General features: G+C 44.4%; 13 non-coding genes across 13 annotated transcripts; 8 read left to right on the plus strand and 5 right to left on the minus strand.

Moving 5' to 3' along the window:
• The first annotated feature begins 260 nt into the window (after nucleotides 1-260).
• Nucleotides 261-332, plus strand: trnag-ucc (transfer RNA glycine (anticodon UCC)). Its single transcript has one exon. It is a non-coding gene; the product is annotated as a tRNA-Gly (tRNA).
• A 1,867-nt stretch (nucleotides 333-2,199) lies between these two features.
• Nucleotides 2,200-2,281, plus strand: trnas-aga (transfer RNA serine (anticodon AGA)). Its single transcript has one exon. It is a non-coding gene; the product is annotated as a tRNA-Ser (tRNA).
• Nucleotides 2,282-2,461: 180 nt separating this feature from the next.
• trnal-uag (transfer RNA leucine (anticodon UAG)) lies at nucleotides 2,462-2,543 on the minus strand. The gene has a single exon. It is a non-coding gene; the product is annotated as a tRNA-Leu (tRNA).
• A 3,141-nt stretch (nucleotides 2,544-5,684) lies between these two features.
• trnas-aga (transfer RNA serine (anticodon AGA)) lies at nucleotides 5,685-5,766 on the plus strand. Its single transcript has one exon. It is a non-coding gene; the product is annotated as a tRNA-Ser (tRNA).
• A 180-nt stretch (nucleotides 5,767-5,946) lies between these two features.
• On the minus strand, nucleotides 5,947-6,028 carry trnai-uau (transfer RNA isoleucine (anticodon UAU)). The gene has a single exon. It is a non-coding gene; the product is annotated as a tRNA-Ile (tRNA).
• A 1,074-nt stretch (nucleotides 6,029-7,102) lies between these two features.
• trnas-aga (transfer RNA serine (anticodon AGA)) lies at nucleotides 7,103-7,184 on the plus strand. Its single transcript has one exon. It is a non-coding gene; the product is annotated as a tRNA-Ser (tRNA).
• A 180-nt stretch (nucleotides 7,185-7,364) lies between these two features.
• trnai-uau (transfer RNA isoleucine (anticodon UAU)) lies at nucleotides 7,365-7,446 on the minus strand. Its single transcript has one exon. It is a non-coding gene; the product is annotated as a tRNA-Ile (tRNA).
• A 2,096-nt stretch (nucleotides 7,447-9,542) lies between these two features.
• trnas-aga (transfer RNA serine (anticodon AGA)) lies at nucleotides 9,543-9,624 on the plus strand. The gene has a single exon. It is a non-coding gene; the product is annotated as a tRNA-Ser (tRNA).
• Nucleotides 9,625-9,804: 180 nt separating this feature from the next.
• trnal-uag (transfer RNA leucine (anticodon UAG)) lies at nucleotides 9,805-9,886 on the minus strand. The gene has a single exon. It is a non-coding gene; the product is annotated as a tRNA-Leu (tRNA).
• Nucleotides 9,887-11,473: 1,587 nt separating this feature from the next.
• On the plus strand, nucleotides 11,474-11,554 carry trnas-aga (transfer RNA serine (anticodon AGA)). Its single transcript has one exon. It is a non-coding gene; the product is annotated as a tRNA-Ser (tRNA).
• A 2,371-nt stretch (nucleotides 11,555-13,925) lies between these two features.
• trnas-aga (transfer RNA serine (anticodon AGA)) lies at nucleotides 13,926-14,006 on the plus strand. Its single transcript has one exon. It is a non-coding gene; the product is annotated as a tRNA-Ser (tRNA).
• Nucleotides 14,007-14,186: 180 nt separating this feature from the next.
• On the minus strand, nucleotides 14,187-14,268 carry trnal-uag (transfer RNA leucine (anticodon UAG)). Its single transcript has one exon. It is a non-coding gene; the product is annotated as a tRNA-Leu (tRNA).
• A 160-nt stretch (nucleotides 14,269-14,428) lies between these two features.
• Nucleotides 14,429-14,500, plus strand: trnag-ucc (transfer RNA glycine (anticodon UCC)). The gene has a single exon. It is a non-coding gene; the product is annotated as a tRNA-Gly (tRNA).
• The last annotated feature ends 561 nt before the right edge of the window (nucleotides 14,501-15,061 follow it).

Raw genomic sequence — 15,061 nt, forward strand, 5'->3', positions numbered from 1 at the left:
GACGTTCGGCATGAGAACTGGCAGCGGTGGAATTTGAACCCACGCCTCCGAAGAGACTGGAGCCTAAATCCTGCGCCTTAGAGCACTCGGCCACGCTACCTGTTGCTCAGTTGGACAAGAAATGCGACCAGCGAAACCGTGCAAAAAAAGGCGTTTCTATGATAGTAATTATCTTCAAACCATGTTCCGTGTGCATGGAACTTTAGATATCAATTACAGGCGCCGATTTGCGACACTGCACTGCGAAAGCATGTGTCCTTGCGATGGTGGTATAGTGGTAAGCATAGCTGCCTTCCAAGCAGTTGACCCGGGTTCGATTCTCGGCCATCGTATGCTGTATTTTTGAGTTATACTTGTGTATATGCAGTTTCATTCACAACTAAAGCTCTCAGAGGGCAATGGCCAAACTATCAAACAGTTGAGTATTAGAGCATTTGAACTAATCCTCTTGGCAGATCGCATGATTGCGGAGTGACAGGTATGAAACAGCCCCATAACATGAATTAGTGAATGCTGTTCACCCACTATAACAAGAATCAACAAAGTACATGACGCTGACGTGAAGTTGAACACGCAACTTTCTGATCTGGAGTCAGACGCGCTACCGTTGCGCCACAGAGGCAGCCCGAGTGGTCCGGTCCGATGGCGCTGTGTTACGTTATAGAAGAAACGCTCAAATAAGCTCTATTTTCAGAATCAAAAAGGTTTTCTGGCAATTGTCAGTGAACAAAATTCCCAAACTACAAGCGTACTTGGGTGGTAAGGTGCTGCATAGCATTTTAGCCTAAGTCCAAGATGTTTATAACACATGAGATTATTCAGCAACGCCTTGACAGGGATGACTAATGAGGCCAAAGAGTTCTTTTGGGGTCTCCCCACGTAGATTTAAATCCTGAGAGTAATGGCTTCTTCTGCTCAAGTGTGTGATGTGATTTTGTTTACTTTGCCAGTGCCCCATTTTTAAGCCTATGGCTTTTGATTTCTTTCGATCGATCGATCGATCGATCTTTGCAAAGTAAATAAGTATTCAACTGCGGACTCTTGATTGACATTGCCATCCCTCTGAACTTTAGAAGCATGCGCTTTGGCCTCAAAACTCCTCCTACTTTTGGCGGCAGGAAAAAAAGGCTACAACCCATACACACGCACAAGAAAAGGTTCCGATGGCGCTGTGTTACGTTATAGAAGAAACGTTTAAATAAGCTCTATTTTCAGAATCAAAAAGGTTTTCTGGCAATTGTCAGTGAACAAAATTCCCAAACTGGAAGCGTACTTGGGTGGTAAGGTGCAGCATAGCATTTTAGCCTAAGTCCAAGATGTTTATAACACATGAGATTATTCAGCAACGCCTTGACAGGGATGACTAATGAGGCCAAAGAGTTCTTTTGGGGTCTCCCCACGTAGATTTAAATCCTGAGAGTAATGGCTTCTTCTGCTCAAGTGTGTGATGGGATTTTGTTTATTTTGCCAGTGCCCCATTTTTAAGCCTATGGCTTTTGATTTCTTTCGATCGATCGATCGATCTTTGCAAAGTAAATAAGTATTCAACTGCGGACTCTTGATTGACATTGCCATCCCTCTGAACTTTAGAAGCATGCGCTTTGGCCTCAAAACTCCTCCTACTTTTGGCGGCAGGAAAAAAAGGCTACAACCCATACACACGCACAAGAAAAGGTTCCGATGGCGCTGTGTTACGTTATAGAAGAAACGTTTAAATAAGCTCTATTTTAGGAATCAAAAAGGTTTTCTGGCAATTGTCAGTGAACAAAATTCCCAAACTACAAGCGTACTTGGGTGGTAAGGTGCAGCATAGCATTTTAGCCTAAGTCCAAGATGTTTATAACACATGAGATTATTCAGCAACGCCTTGACAGGGATGACTAATGAGGCCAAAGAGTTCTTTTGGGGTCTCCCCACGTAGATTTAAATCCTGAGAGTAATGGCTTCTTCTGCTCAAGTGTGTGATGGGATTTTGTTTACTTTGCCAGTGCCCCATTTTTAAGCCTATGGCTTTTGATTTCTTTCGATCGATCGATCGATCTTTGCAAAGTAAATAAGTATTCAACTGCGGACTCTTGATTGACATTGCCATCCCTCTGAACTTTAGAAGCATGCGCTTTGGCCTCAAAACTCCGGCAGGAAAAAAAGGCTACAGCCCATACACACGCACAAGAAAAGGTTCCCGTAAGCAGCTAATGAGTTGTTGTGGCCGAGTGGTTAAGGCGATGGACTAGAAATCCATTGGGAATTTCCCGCGCAGGTTCGAATCCTGCCAACAACGTGGTTCATGTTGTTCCCGTACGGGCCCCTGCTGGCAGGCCATTTGGCGGAAGTAAAGAATACCTTGTTGGCTTTTGACCAGGGCCAGATTTAGAATATGTATTTTATGAAAGCTAAACTCAAACGGAAGCGCTGCCGACAGACATCACACAGCCCTGCTCTTGACGTTCGGCATGAGAACTGGCAGCGGTGGAATTTGAACCCACGCCTCCGAAGAGACTGGAGCCTAAATCCTGCGCCTTAGACCACTCGGCCACGCTACCTGTTGCTCAGTTGGACAAGAAATGCGACCAGCGAAACCGTGCAAAAAAAGGCGTTTCTATGATAGTAATTATCTTCAAACCATGTTCCGTGTGCATGGAACTTTAGATATCAATTACAGGCGCCGATTTGCGACACTGCACTGCGAAAGCATGTGTCCTTGAGATGGTGGTATAGTGGTAAGCATAGCTGCCTTCCAAGCAGTTGACCCGGGTTCGATTCTCGGCCATCGCATGCTGTATTTTTGAGTTATACTTGTGTATATGCAGTTTCATTCACAACTAAAGCTCTCAGAGGGCAATGGCCAAACTGTCAAACAGTTGAGTATTAGAGCATTTGAACTAATCCTCTTGGCAGATCGCATGATTGCGGAGTGACAGGTATGAAACAGCCCCATAACATGAATTAGTGAATGCTGTTCACCCACTATAACAAGAATCAACAAAGTACATGACGCTGACGTGAAGTTGAACACGCAACTTTCTGATCTGGAGTCAGACGCGCTACCGTTGCGCCACAGAGGCAGCCCGAGTGGTCCGGTCCGATGGCGCTGTGTTACGTTATAGAAGAAACGCTCAAATAAGCTCTATTTTCAGAATCAAAAAGGTTTTCTGGCAATTGTCAGTGAACAAAATTCCCAAACTACAAGCGTACTTGGGTGGTAAGGTGCAGCATAGCATTTTAGCCTAAGTCCAAGATGTTTATAACACATGAGATTATTCAGCAACGCCTTGACAGGGATGACTAATGAGGCCAAAGAGTTCTTTTGGGGTCTCCCCACGTAGATTTAAATCCTGAGAGTAATGGCTTCTTCTGCTCAAGTGTGTGATGGGATTTTGTTTACTTTGCCAGTGCCCCATTTTTAAGCCTATGGCTTTTGATTTCTTTCGATCGATCGATCGATCGATCTTTGCAAAGTAAATAAGTATTCAACTGCGGACTCTTGATTGACATTGCCATCCCTCTGAACTTTAGAAGCATGCGCTTTGGCCTCAAAACTCCTCCTACTTTTGGCGGCAGGAAAAAAAGGCTACAACCCATACACACGCACAAGAAAAGGTTCCGATGGCGCTGTGTTACGTTATAGAAGAAACGTTTAAATAAGCTCTATTTTCAGAATCAAAAAGGTTTTCTGGCAATTGTCAGTGAACAAAATTCCCAAACTGGAAGCGTACTTGGGTGGTAAGGTGCAGCATAGCATTTTAGCCTAAGTCCAAGATGTTTATAACACATGAGATTATTCAGCAACGCCTTGACAGGGATGACTAATGAGGCCAAAGAGTTCTTTTGGGGTCTCCCCACGTAGATTTAAATCCTGAGAGTAATGGCTTCTTCTGCTCAAGTGTGTGATGGGATTTTGTTTATTTTGCCAGTGCCCCATTTTTAAGCCTATGGCTTTTGATTTCTTTCGATCGATCGATCGATCTTTGCAAAGTAAATAAGTATTCAACTGCGGACTCTTGATTGACATTGCCATCCCTCTGAACTTTAGAAGCATGCGCTTTGGCCTCAAAACTCCTCCTACTTTTGGCGGCAGGAAAAAAAGGCTACAACCCATACACACGCACAAGAAAAGGTTCCGATGGCGCTGTGTTACGTTATAGAAGAAACGTTTAAATAAGCTCTATTTTAGGAATCAAAAAGGTTTTCTGGCAATTGTCAGTGAACAAAATTCCCAAACTACAAGCGTACTTGGGTGGTAAGGTGCAGCATAGCATTTTAGCCTAAGTCCAAGATGTTTATAACACATGAGATTATTCAGCAACGCCTTGACAGGGATGACTAATGAGGCCAAAGAGTTCTTTTGGGGTCTCCCCACGTAGATTTAAATCCTGAGAGTAATGGCTTCTTCTGCTCAAGTGTGTGATGGGATTTTGTTTACTTTGCCAGTGCCCCATTTTTAAGCCTATGGCTTTTGATTTCTTTCGATCGATCGATCGATCGATCTTTGCAAAGTAAATAAGTATTCAACTGCGGACTCTTGATTGACATTGCCATCCCTCTGAACTTTAGAAGCATGCGCTTTGGCCTCAAAACTCCTCCTACTTTTGGCGGCAGGAAGAAAAGGCTACAACCCATACACACGCACAAGAAAAGGTTCCGATGGCGCTGTGTTACGTTATAGAAGAAACGCTCAAATAAGCTCTATTTTCAGAATCAAAAAGGTTTTCTGGCAATTGTCAGTGAACAAAATTCCCAAACTACAAGCGTACTTGGGTGGTAAGGTGCAGCATAGCATTTTAGCCTAAGTCCAAGATGTTTATAACACATGAGATTATTCAGCAACGCCTTGACAGGGATGACTAATGAGGCCAAAGAGTTCTTTTGGGGTCTCCCCACGTAGATTTAAATCCTGAGAGTAATGGCTTCTTCTGCTCAAGTGTGTGATGTGATTTTGTTTACTTTGCCAGTGCCCCATTTTTAAGCCTATGGCTTTTGATTTCTTTCGATCGATCGATCGATCGATCTTTGCAAAGTAAATAAGTATTCAACTGCGGACTCTTGATTGACATTGCCATCCCTCTGAACTTTAGAAGCATGCGCTTTGGCCTCAAAACTCCTCCTACTTTTGGCGGCAGGAAAAAAAGGCTACAACCCATACACACGCACAAGAAAAGGTTCCGATGGCGCTGTCTTACGTTATAGAAGAAACGTTTAAATAAGCTCTATTTTCAGAATCAAAAAGGTTTTCTGGCAATTGTCAGTGAACAAAATTCCCAAACTGGAAGCGTACTTGGGTGGTAAGGTGCAGCATAGCATTTTAGCCTAAGTCCAAGATGTTTATAACACATGAGATTATTCAGCAACGCCTTGACAGGGATGACTAATGAGGCCAAAGAGTTCTTTTGGGGTCTCCCCACGTAGATTTAAATCCTGAGAGTAATGGCTTCTTCTGCTCAAGTGTGTGATGGGATTTTGTTTATTTTGCTAGTGCCCCATTTTTAAGCCTATGGCTTTTGATTTCTTTCGATCGATCGATCGATTTTTGCAAAGTAAATAAGTATTCAACTGCGGACTCTTGATTGACATTGCCATCCCTCTGAACTTTAGAAGCATGCGCTTTGGCCTCAAAACTCCGGCAGGAAAAAAAGGCTACAACCCATACACACGCACAAGAAAAGGTTCCCGTAAGCAGCTAATGAGTTGTTGTGGCCGAGTGGTTAAGGCGATGGACTAGAAATCCATTGGGAATTTCCCGCGCAGGTTCGAATCCTGCCAACAACGTGGTTCATGTTGTTCCCGTACGGGCCCCTGCTGGCAGGCCATTTGGCGGAAGTAAAGAATCCCTGGTTGGCTTTTGACCAGGGCCAGATTTAGAATATGTATTTTATGAAAGCTAAACTCAAACGGAAGCGCTGCCGACAGACATCACACAGCCCTGCTCTTGACGTTCGGCATGAGAACTGGCAGCGGTGGAATTTGAACCCACGCCTCCGAAGAGACTGGAGCATAAATCCTGCGCCTTAGACCACTCGGCCACGCTACCTGTTGCTCAGTTGGACAAGAAATGCGACCAGCGAAACCGTGCAAAAAAAGGCGTTTCTATGATAGTAATTATCTTCAAACCATGTTCCGTGTGCATGGAACTTTAGATATCAATTACAGGCGCCGATTTGCGACACGGCACTGCGAAAGCATGTGTCCTTGCGATTGGTGGTATAGTGGTAAGCATAGCTGCCTTCCAAGCAGTTGACCCGGGATCGATTCTCGGCCATCGCATGCTGTACTTTTGAGTTATACTTGTGTATATGCAGTTTCATTCACAACTAAAGCTCTCAGAGGGCAATGGCCAAACTGTCAAACAGTTGAGTATTAGAGCATTTGAACTAATCCTCTTGGCAGATCGCATGATTGCGGAGTGACAGGTATGAAACAGCCCCATAACATGAATTAGTGAATGCTGTTCACCCACTATAACAAGAATCAACAAAGTACATGACGCTGACGTGAAGTTGAAAACGCAACTTTCTGATCTGGAGTCAGACGCGCTACCGTTGCGCCACAGAGGCAGCCCGAGTAGTCCGGTCCGATGGCGCTGTGTTACGTTATAGAAGAAACGCTCAAATAAGCTCTATTTTCAGAATCAAAAAGGTTTTCTGGCAATTGTCAGTGAACAAAATTCCCAAACTTCAAGCGTACTTGGGTGGTAAGGTGCTGGATAGCATTTTAGCCTAAGTCCAAGATGTTTATAACACATGAGATTATTCAGCAACGCCTTGACAGGGATGACTAATGAGGCCAAAGAGTTCTTTTGGGGTCTCCCCACGTAGATTTAAATCCTGAGAGTAATGGCTTCTTCTGCTCAAGTGTGTGATGGGATTTTGTTTACTTTGCCAGTGCCCCATTTTTAAGCCTATGGCTTTTGATTTCTTTCGATCGATCGATCGATCTTTGCAAAGTAAATAAGTATTCAACTGCGGACTCTTGATTGACATTGCCATCCCTCTGAACTTTAGAAGCATGCGCTTTGGCCTCAAAACTCCTCCTACTTTTGGCGGCAGGAAAAAAAGGCTACAACCCATACACACGCACAAGAAAAGGTTCCTGAAGCAGCTAATGAGTTGTTGTGGCCGAGTGGTTAAGGTGATGGACTAGAAATCCATTGGGAATTTCCTGTGCAGGTTCGAATCCTGCCAACAATGTGGTTCATGTTGTTCCCGTACGGGCCCCTGCTGGCAGGCCATTTGGCGGAAGTAAAGAATCCCTGGTTGGCTTTTGACCAGGGCCAGATTTAGAATATGTATTTTATGAAAGCTAAACTCAAACGGAAGCGCTGCCGACAGACATCACACAGCCCTGCTCTTGACATTCGGCATGAGAACTGGCAGCGGTGGAATTTGAACCCACGCCTCCGAAGAGACTGGAGCATAAATCCTGCGCCTTAGACCACTCGGCCACGCTACCTGTTGCTCAGTTGGACAAGAAATGCGACCAGCGAAACCGTGCAAAAAAAGGCGTTTCTATGATAGTAATTATCTTCAAACCATGTTCCGTGTGCATGGAACTTTAGATATCAATTACAGGCGCCGATTTGCGACACGGCACTGCAAAAGCATGTGTCCTTGCGATTGGTGGTATAGTGGTAAGCATAGCTGCCTTCCAAGCAGTTGACCCGGGATCGATTCTCGGCCATCGCATGCTGTACTTTTGAGTTATACTTGTGTATATGCAGTTTCATTCACAACTAAAGCTCTCAGAGGGCAATGGCCAAACTGTCAAACAGTTGAGTATTAGAGCATTTGAACTAATCCTCTTGGCAGATCGCATGATTGCGGAGTGACAGGTATGAAACAGCCCCATAACATGAATGAGTGAATGCTGTTCACCCACTATAACAAGAATCAACAAAGTACATGACGCTGACGTGAAGTTGAACACGCAACTTTCTGATCTGGAGTCAGACGCGCTACCGTTGCGCCACAGAGGCAGCCCGAGTGGTCCGGTCCGATGGCGCTGTGTTACGTTATAGAAGAAACGCTCAAATAAGCTCTATTTTCAGAATCAAAAAGGTTTTCTGGCAATTGTCAGTGAACAAAATTCCCAAACTTCAAGCGTACTTGGGTGGTAAGGTGCTGGATAGCATTTTAGCCTAAGTCCAAGATGTTTATAACACATGAGATTATTCAGCAACGCCTTGACAGGGATGACTAATGAGGCCAAAGAGTTCTTTTGGGGTCTCCCCACGTAGATTTAAATCCTGAGAGTAATGGCTTCTTCTGCTCAAGTGTGTGATGGGATTTTGTTTACTTTGCCAGTGCCCCATTTTTAAGCCTATGGCTTTTGATTTCTTTCGATCGATCGATCGATCTTTGCAAAGTAAATAAGTATTCAACTGCGGACTCTTGATTGACATTGCCATCCCTCTGAACTTTAGAAGCATGCGCTTTGGCCTCAAAACTCCTCCTACTTTTGGCGGCAGGAAAAAAAGGCTACAACCCATACACACGCACAAGAAAAGGTTCCGATGGCGCTGTGTTACGTTATAGAAGAAACGTTTAAATAAGCTCTATTTTCAGAATCAAAAAGGTTTTCTGGCAATTGTCAGTGAACAAAATTCCCAAACTGCAAGCGTACTTGGGTGGAAAGGTGCAGCATAGCATTTTAGCCTAAGTCCAAGATGTTTATAACACATGAGATTATTCAGCAACGCCTTGACAGGGATGACTAATGAGGCCAAAGAGTTCTTTTGGGGTCTCCCCACGTAGATTTAAATCCTGAGAGTAATGGCTTCTTCTGCTCAAGTGTGTGATGGGATTTTGTTTACTTTGCCAGTGCCCCATTTTTAAGCCTATGGCTTTTGATTTCTTTCGATCGATCGATCGATCTTTGCAAAGTAAATAAGTATTCAACTGCGGACTCTTGATTGACATTGCCATCCCTCTGAACTTTAGAAGCATGCGCTTTGGCCTCAAAACTCCTCCTACTTTTGGCGGCAGGAAAAAAAGGCTACGACCCATACACACGCACAAGAAAAGGTTCCGATGGCGCTGTGTTACGTTATAGAAGAAACGTTTAAATAAGCTCTATTTTCAGAATCAAAAAGGTTTTCTGGCAATTGTCAGTGAACAAAATTCCCAAACTGCAAGCGTACTTGGGTGGAAAGGTGCAGCATAGCATTTTAGCCTAAGTCCAAGATGTTTATAACACATGAGATTATTCAGCAACGCCTTGACAGGGATGACTAATGAGGCCAAAGAGTTCTTTTGGGGTCTCCCCACGTAGATTTAAATCCTGAGAGTAATGGCTTCTTCTGCTCAAGTGTGTGATGGGATTTTGTTTACTTTGCCAGTGCCCCATTTTTAAGCCTATGGCTTTTGATTTCTTTCGATCGATCGATCGATCTTTGCAAAGTAAATAAGTATTCAACTGCGGACTCTTGATTGACATTGCCATCCCTCTGAACTTTAGAAGCATGCGCTTTGGCCTCAAAACTCCGGCAGGAAAAAAAGGCTACAACCCATACACACGCACAAGAAAAGGTTCCCGTAAGCAGCTAATGAGTTGTTGTGGCCGAGTGGTTAAGGCGATGGACTAGAAATCCATTGGGAATTTCCCGCGCAGGTTCTAATCCTGCCAACAACGTGGTTCATGTTGTTCCCGTACGGGCCCCTGCTGGCAGGCCATTTGGCGGAAGTAAAGAATACCTTGTTGGCTTTTGACCAGGGCCAGATTTAGAATATGTATTTTATGAAAGCTAAACTCAAACGGAAGCGCTGCCGACAGACATCACACAGCCCTGCTCTTGACGTTCGGCATGAGAACTGGCAGCGGTGGAATTTGAACCCACGCCTCCGAAGAGACTGGAGCCTAAATCCTGCGCCTTAGACCACTCGGCCACGCTACCTGTTGCTCAGTTGGACAAGAAATGCGACCAGCGAAACCGTGCAAAAAAAGGCGTTTCTATGATAGTAATTATCTTCAAACCATGTTCCGTGTGCATGGAACTTTAGATATCAATTACAGGCGCCGATTTGCGACACTGCATTGCGAAAGCATGTGTCCTTGAGATGGTGGTATAGTGGTAAGCATAGCTGCCTTCCAAGCAGTTGACCTGGGTTCGATTCTCGGCCATCGCATGCTGTATTTTTGAGTTATACTTGTGTATATGCAGTTTCATTCACAACTAAAGCTCTCAGAGGGCAATGGCCAAACTGTCAAACAGTTGAGTATTAGAGCATTTGAACTAATCCTCTTGGCAGATCGCATGATTGCGGAGTGACAGGTATGAAACAGCCCCATAACATGAATTAGTGAATGCTGTTCACCCACTATAACAAGAATCAACAAAGTACATGACGCTGACGTGAAGTTGAACACGCAACTTTCTGATCTGGAGTCAGACGCGCTACCGTTGCGCCACAGAGGTAGCCCGAGTGGTCCGGTCCGATGGCGCTGTGTTACGTTATAGAAGAAACGCTCAAATAAGCTCTATTTTCAGAATCAAAAAGGTTTTCTGGCAATTGTCAGTGAACAAAATTCCCAAACTACAAGCGTACTTGGGTGGTAAGGTGCAGCATAGCATTTTAGCCTAAGTCCAAGATGTTTATAACACATGAGATTATTCAGCAACGCCTTGACAGGGATGACTAATGAGGCCAAAGAGTTCTTTTGGGGTCTCCCCACGTAGATTTAAATCCTGAGAGTAATGGCTTCTTCTGCTCAAGTGTGTGATGGGATTTTGTTTACTTTGCCAGTGCCCCATTTTTAAGCCTATGGCTTTTGATTTCTTTCGATCGATCGATCGATCTTTGCAAAGTAAATAAGTATTCAACTGCGGACTCTTGATTGACATTGCCATCCCTCTGAACTTTAGAAGCATGCGCTTTGGCCTCAAAACTCCTCCTACTTTTGGCGGCAGGAAAAAAAGGCTACAACCCATACACACGCACAAGAAAAGGTTCCGATGGCGCTGTGTTACGTTATAGAAGAAACGTTTAAATAAGCTCTATTTTCAGAATCAAAAAGGTTTTCTGGCAATTGTCAGTGAACAAAATTCCCAAACTACAAGCGTACTTGGGTGGAAAGGTGCAGCATAGCATTTTAGCCTAAGTCCAAGATGTTTATAACACATGAGATTATTCAGCAACGCCTTGACAGGGATGACTAATGAGGCCAAAGAGTTCTTTTGGGGTCTCCCCGCGTAGATTTAAATCCTGAGAGTAATGGCTTCTTCTGCTCAAGTGTGTGATGGGATTTTGTTTACTTTGCCAGTGCCCCATTTTTAAGCCTATGGCTTTTGATTTCTTTCGATCGATCGATCTTTGCAAAGTAAATAAGTATTCAACTGCGGACTCTTGATTGACATTGCCATCCCTCTGAACTTTAGAAGCATGCGCTTTGGCCTCAAAACTCCTCCTACTTTTGGCGGCAGGAAAAAAAGGCTACGACCCATACACACGCACAAGAAAAGGTTCCCGTAAGCAGCTAATGAGTTGTTGTGGCCGAGTGGTTAAGGCGATGGACTAGAAATCCATTGGGAATTTCCCGTGAGGTTCGAATCCTGCCAACAACGTGGTTCATGTTGTTCCCGTACGGGCCCCTGCTGGCAGGCCATTTGGCGGAAGTAAAGAATACCTGGTTGGCTTTTGACCAGGGCCAGATTTAGAATATGTATTTTATGAAAGCTAAACTCAAACGGAAGCGCTGCCGACAGACATCACACAGCCCTGCTCTTGACGTTCGGCATGAGAACTGGCAGCGGTGGAATTTGAACCCACGCCTCCGAAGAGACTGGAGCCTAAATCCTGCGCCTTAGAGCACTCGGCCACGCTACCTGTTGCTCAGTTGGACAAGAAATGCGACCAGCGAAACCGTGCAAAAAAAGGCGTTTCTATGATAGTAATTATCTTCAAACCATGTTCCGTGTGCATGGAACTTTAGATATCAATTACAGGCGCCGATTTGCGACACGGCACTGCAAAAGCATGTGTCCTTGCGATTGGTGGTATAGTGGTAAGCATAGCTGCCTTCCAAGCAGTTGACCCGGGATCGATTCTCGGCCATCGCATGCTGTACTTTTGAGTTATACTTGTGTATATGCAGTTTCATTCACAACTAAAGCTCTCAGAGGGCAATGGCCAAACTGTCAAACAGTTGAGTATTAGAGCATTTGAACTAATCCTCTTGGCAGATCGCATGATTGCGGAGTGACAGGTATGAAACAGCCCCATAACATGAATGAGTGAATGCTGTTCACCCACTATAACAAGAATCAACAAAGTACATGACGCTGACGTGAAGTTGAACACGCAACTTTCTGATCTGGAGTCAGACGCGCTACCGTTGCGCCACAGAGGCAGCCCGAGTGGTCCGGTCCGATGGCGCTGTGTTACGTTATAGAAGAAACGCTCAAATAAGCTCTATTTTCAGAATCAAAAAGGTTTTCTGGCAATTGTCAGTGAACAAAATTCCCAAACTTCAAGCGTACTTGGGTGGTAAGGTGCTGGATAGCATTTTAGCCTAAGTCCAAGATGTTTATAACACATGAGATTATTCAGCAACGCCTTGACAGGGATGACTAATGAGGCCAAAGAGTTCTTTTGGGGTCTCCCCACGTAGATTTAAATCCTGAGAGTAATGGCTTCTTCTGCTCAAGTGTGTGATGGGATTTTGTTTACTTTGCCAGTGCCCCATTTTTAAGCCTATGGCTTTTGATTTCTTTCGATCGATCGATCGATCTTTGCAAAGTAAATAAGTATTCAACTGCGGACTCTTGATTGACATTGCCATCCCTCTGAACTTTAGAAGCATGCGCTTTGGCCTCAAAACTCCTCCTACTTTTGGCGGCAGGAAAAAAAGGCTACAACCCATACACACGCACAAGAAAAGGTTCCGATGGCGCTGTGTTACGTTATAGAAGAAACGTTTAAATAAGCTCTATTTTCAGAATCAAAAAGGTTTTCTGGCAATTGTCAGTGAACAAAATTCCCAAACTGCAAGCGTACTTGGGTGGAAAGGTGCAGCATAGCATTTTAGCCTAAGTCCAAGATGTTTATAACACATGAGATTATTCAGCAACGCCTTGACAGGGATGACTAATGAGGCCAAAGAGTTCTTTTGGGGTCTCCCCACGTAGATTTAAATCCTGAGAGTAATGGCTTCTTCTGCTCAAGTGTGTGATGGGATTTTGTTTACTTTGCCAGTGCCCCATTTTTAAGCCTATGGCTTTTGATTTCTTTCGATCGATCGATCGATCTTTGCAAAGTAAATAAGTATTCAACTGCGGACTCTTGATTGACATTGCCATCCCTCTGAACTTTAGAAGCATGCGCTTTGGCCTCAAAACTCCTCCTACTTTTGGCGGCAGGAAAAAAAGGCTACAACCCATACACACGCACAAGAAAAGGTTCCGATGGCGCTGTGTTACGTTATAGAAGAAACGTTTAAATAAGCTCTATTTTCAGAATCAAAAAGGTTTTCTGGCAATTGTCAGTGAACAAAATTCCCAAACTGCAAGCGTACTTGGGTGGAAAGGTGCAGCATAGCATTTTAGCCTAAGTCCAAGATGTTTATAACACATGAGATTATTCAGCAACGCCTTGACAGGGATGACTAATGAGGCCAAAGAGTTCTTTTGGGGTCTCCCCACGTAGATTTAAATCCTGAGAGTAATGGCTTCTTCTGCTCAAGTGTGTGATGGGATTTTGTTTACTTTGCCAGTGCCCCATTTTTAAGCCTATGGCTTTTGATTTCTTTCGATCGATCGATCGATCTTTGCAAAGTAAATAAGTATTCAACTGCGGACTCTTGATTGACATTGCCATCCCTCTGAACTTTAGAAGCATGCGCTTTGGCCTCAAAACTCCTCCTACTTTTGGCGGCAGGAAAAAAAGGCTACGACCCATACACACGCACAAGAAAAGGTTCCCGTAAGCAGCAAATGAGTTGTTGTGGCCGAGTGGTTAAGGCGATGGACTAGAAATCCATTGGGAATTTCCCGTGAGGTTCGAATCCTGCCAACAACGTGGTTCATGTTGTTCCCGTACGGGCCCCTGCTGGCAGGCCATTTGGCGGAAGTAAAGAATACCTGGTTGGCTTTTGACCAGGGCCAGATTTAGAATATGTATTTTATGAAAGCTAAACTCAAACGGAAGCGCTGCCGACAGACATCACACAGCCCTGCTCTTGACGTTCGGCATGAGAACTGGCAGCGGTGGAATTTGAACCCACGCCTCCGAAGAGACTGGAGCCTAAATCCTGCGCCTTAGACCACTCGGCCACGCTACCTGTTGCTCAGTTGGACAAGAAATGCGACCAGCGAAACCGTGCAAAAAAAGGCGTTTCTATGATAGTAATTATCTTCAAACCATGTTCCGTGTGCATGGAACTTTAGATATCAATTACAGGCGCCGATTTGCGACACTGCACTGCGAAAGCATGTGTCCTTGCGATGGTGGTATAGTGGTAAGCATAGCTGCCTTCCAAGCAGTTGACCCGGGTTCGATTCTCGGCCATCGCATGCTGTATTTTTGAGTTATACTTGTGTATATGCAGTTTCATTCACAACTAAAGCTCTCAGAGGGCAATGGCCAAACTGTCAAACAGTTGAGTATTAGAGCATTTGAACTAATCCTCTTGGCAGATCGCATGATTGCGGAGTGACAGGTATGAAACAGCCCCATAACATGAATTAGTGAATGCTGTTCACCCACTATAACAAGAATCAACAAAGTACATGACGCTGACGTGAAGTTGAACACGCAACTTTCTGATCTGGAGTCAGACGCGCTACCGTTGCGCCACAGAGGCAGCCCGAGTGGTCCGGTCCGATGGCGCTGTGTTACGTTATAGAAGAAACGCTCAAATAAGCTCTATTTTCAGAATCAAAAAGGTTTTCTGGCAATTGTCAGTGAACAAAATTCCCAAACTACAAGCGTACTTGGGTGGTAAGGTGCTGCATAGCATTTTAGCCTAAGTCCAAGATGTTTATAACACATGAGATTATTCAGCAACGCCTTGACAGGGAAGACTAATGAGGCCAAAGAGTTCTTTTGGGGTCTCCCCACGTAGATTTAAATCC

The sequence above is a fragment of the Eucyclogobius newberryi genome, unplaced genomic scaffold (genome assembly GCF_026437365.1).
Source record: "Eucyclogobius newberryi isolate DKJ021-1_F unplaced genomic scaffold, fEucNew1.0.hap1 SCAF_36, whole genome shotgun sequence".
NCBI lineage: Eukaryota > Metazoa > Chordata > Actinopteri > Gobiiformes > Gobiidae > Eucyclogobius > Eucyclogobius newberryi.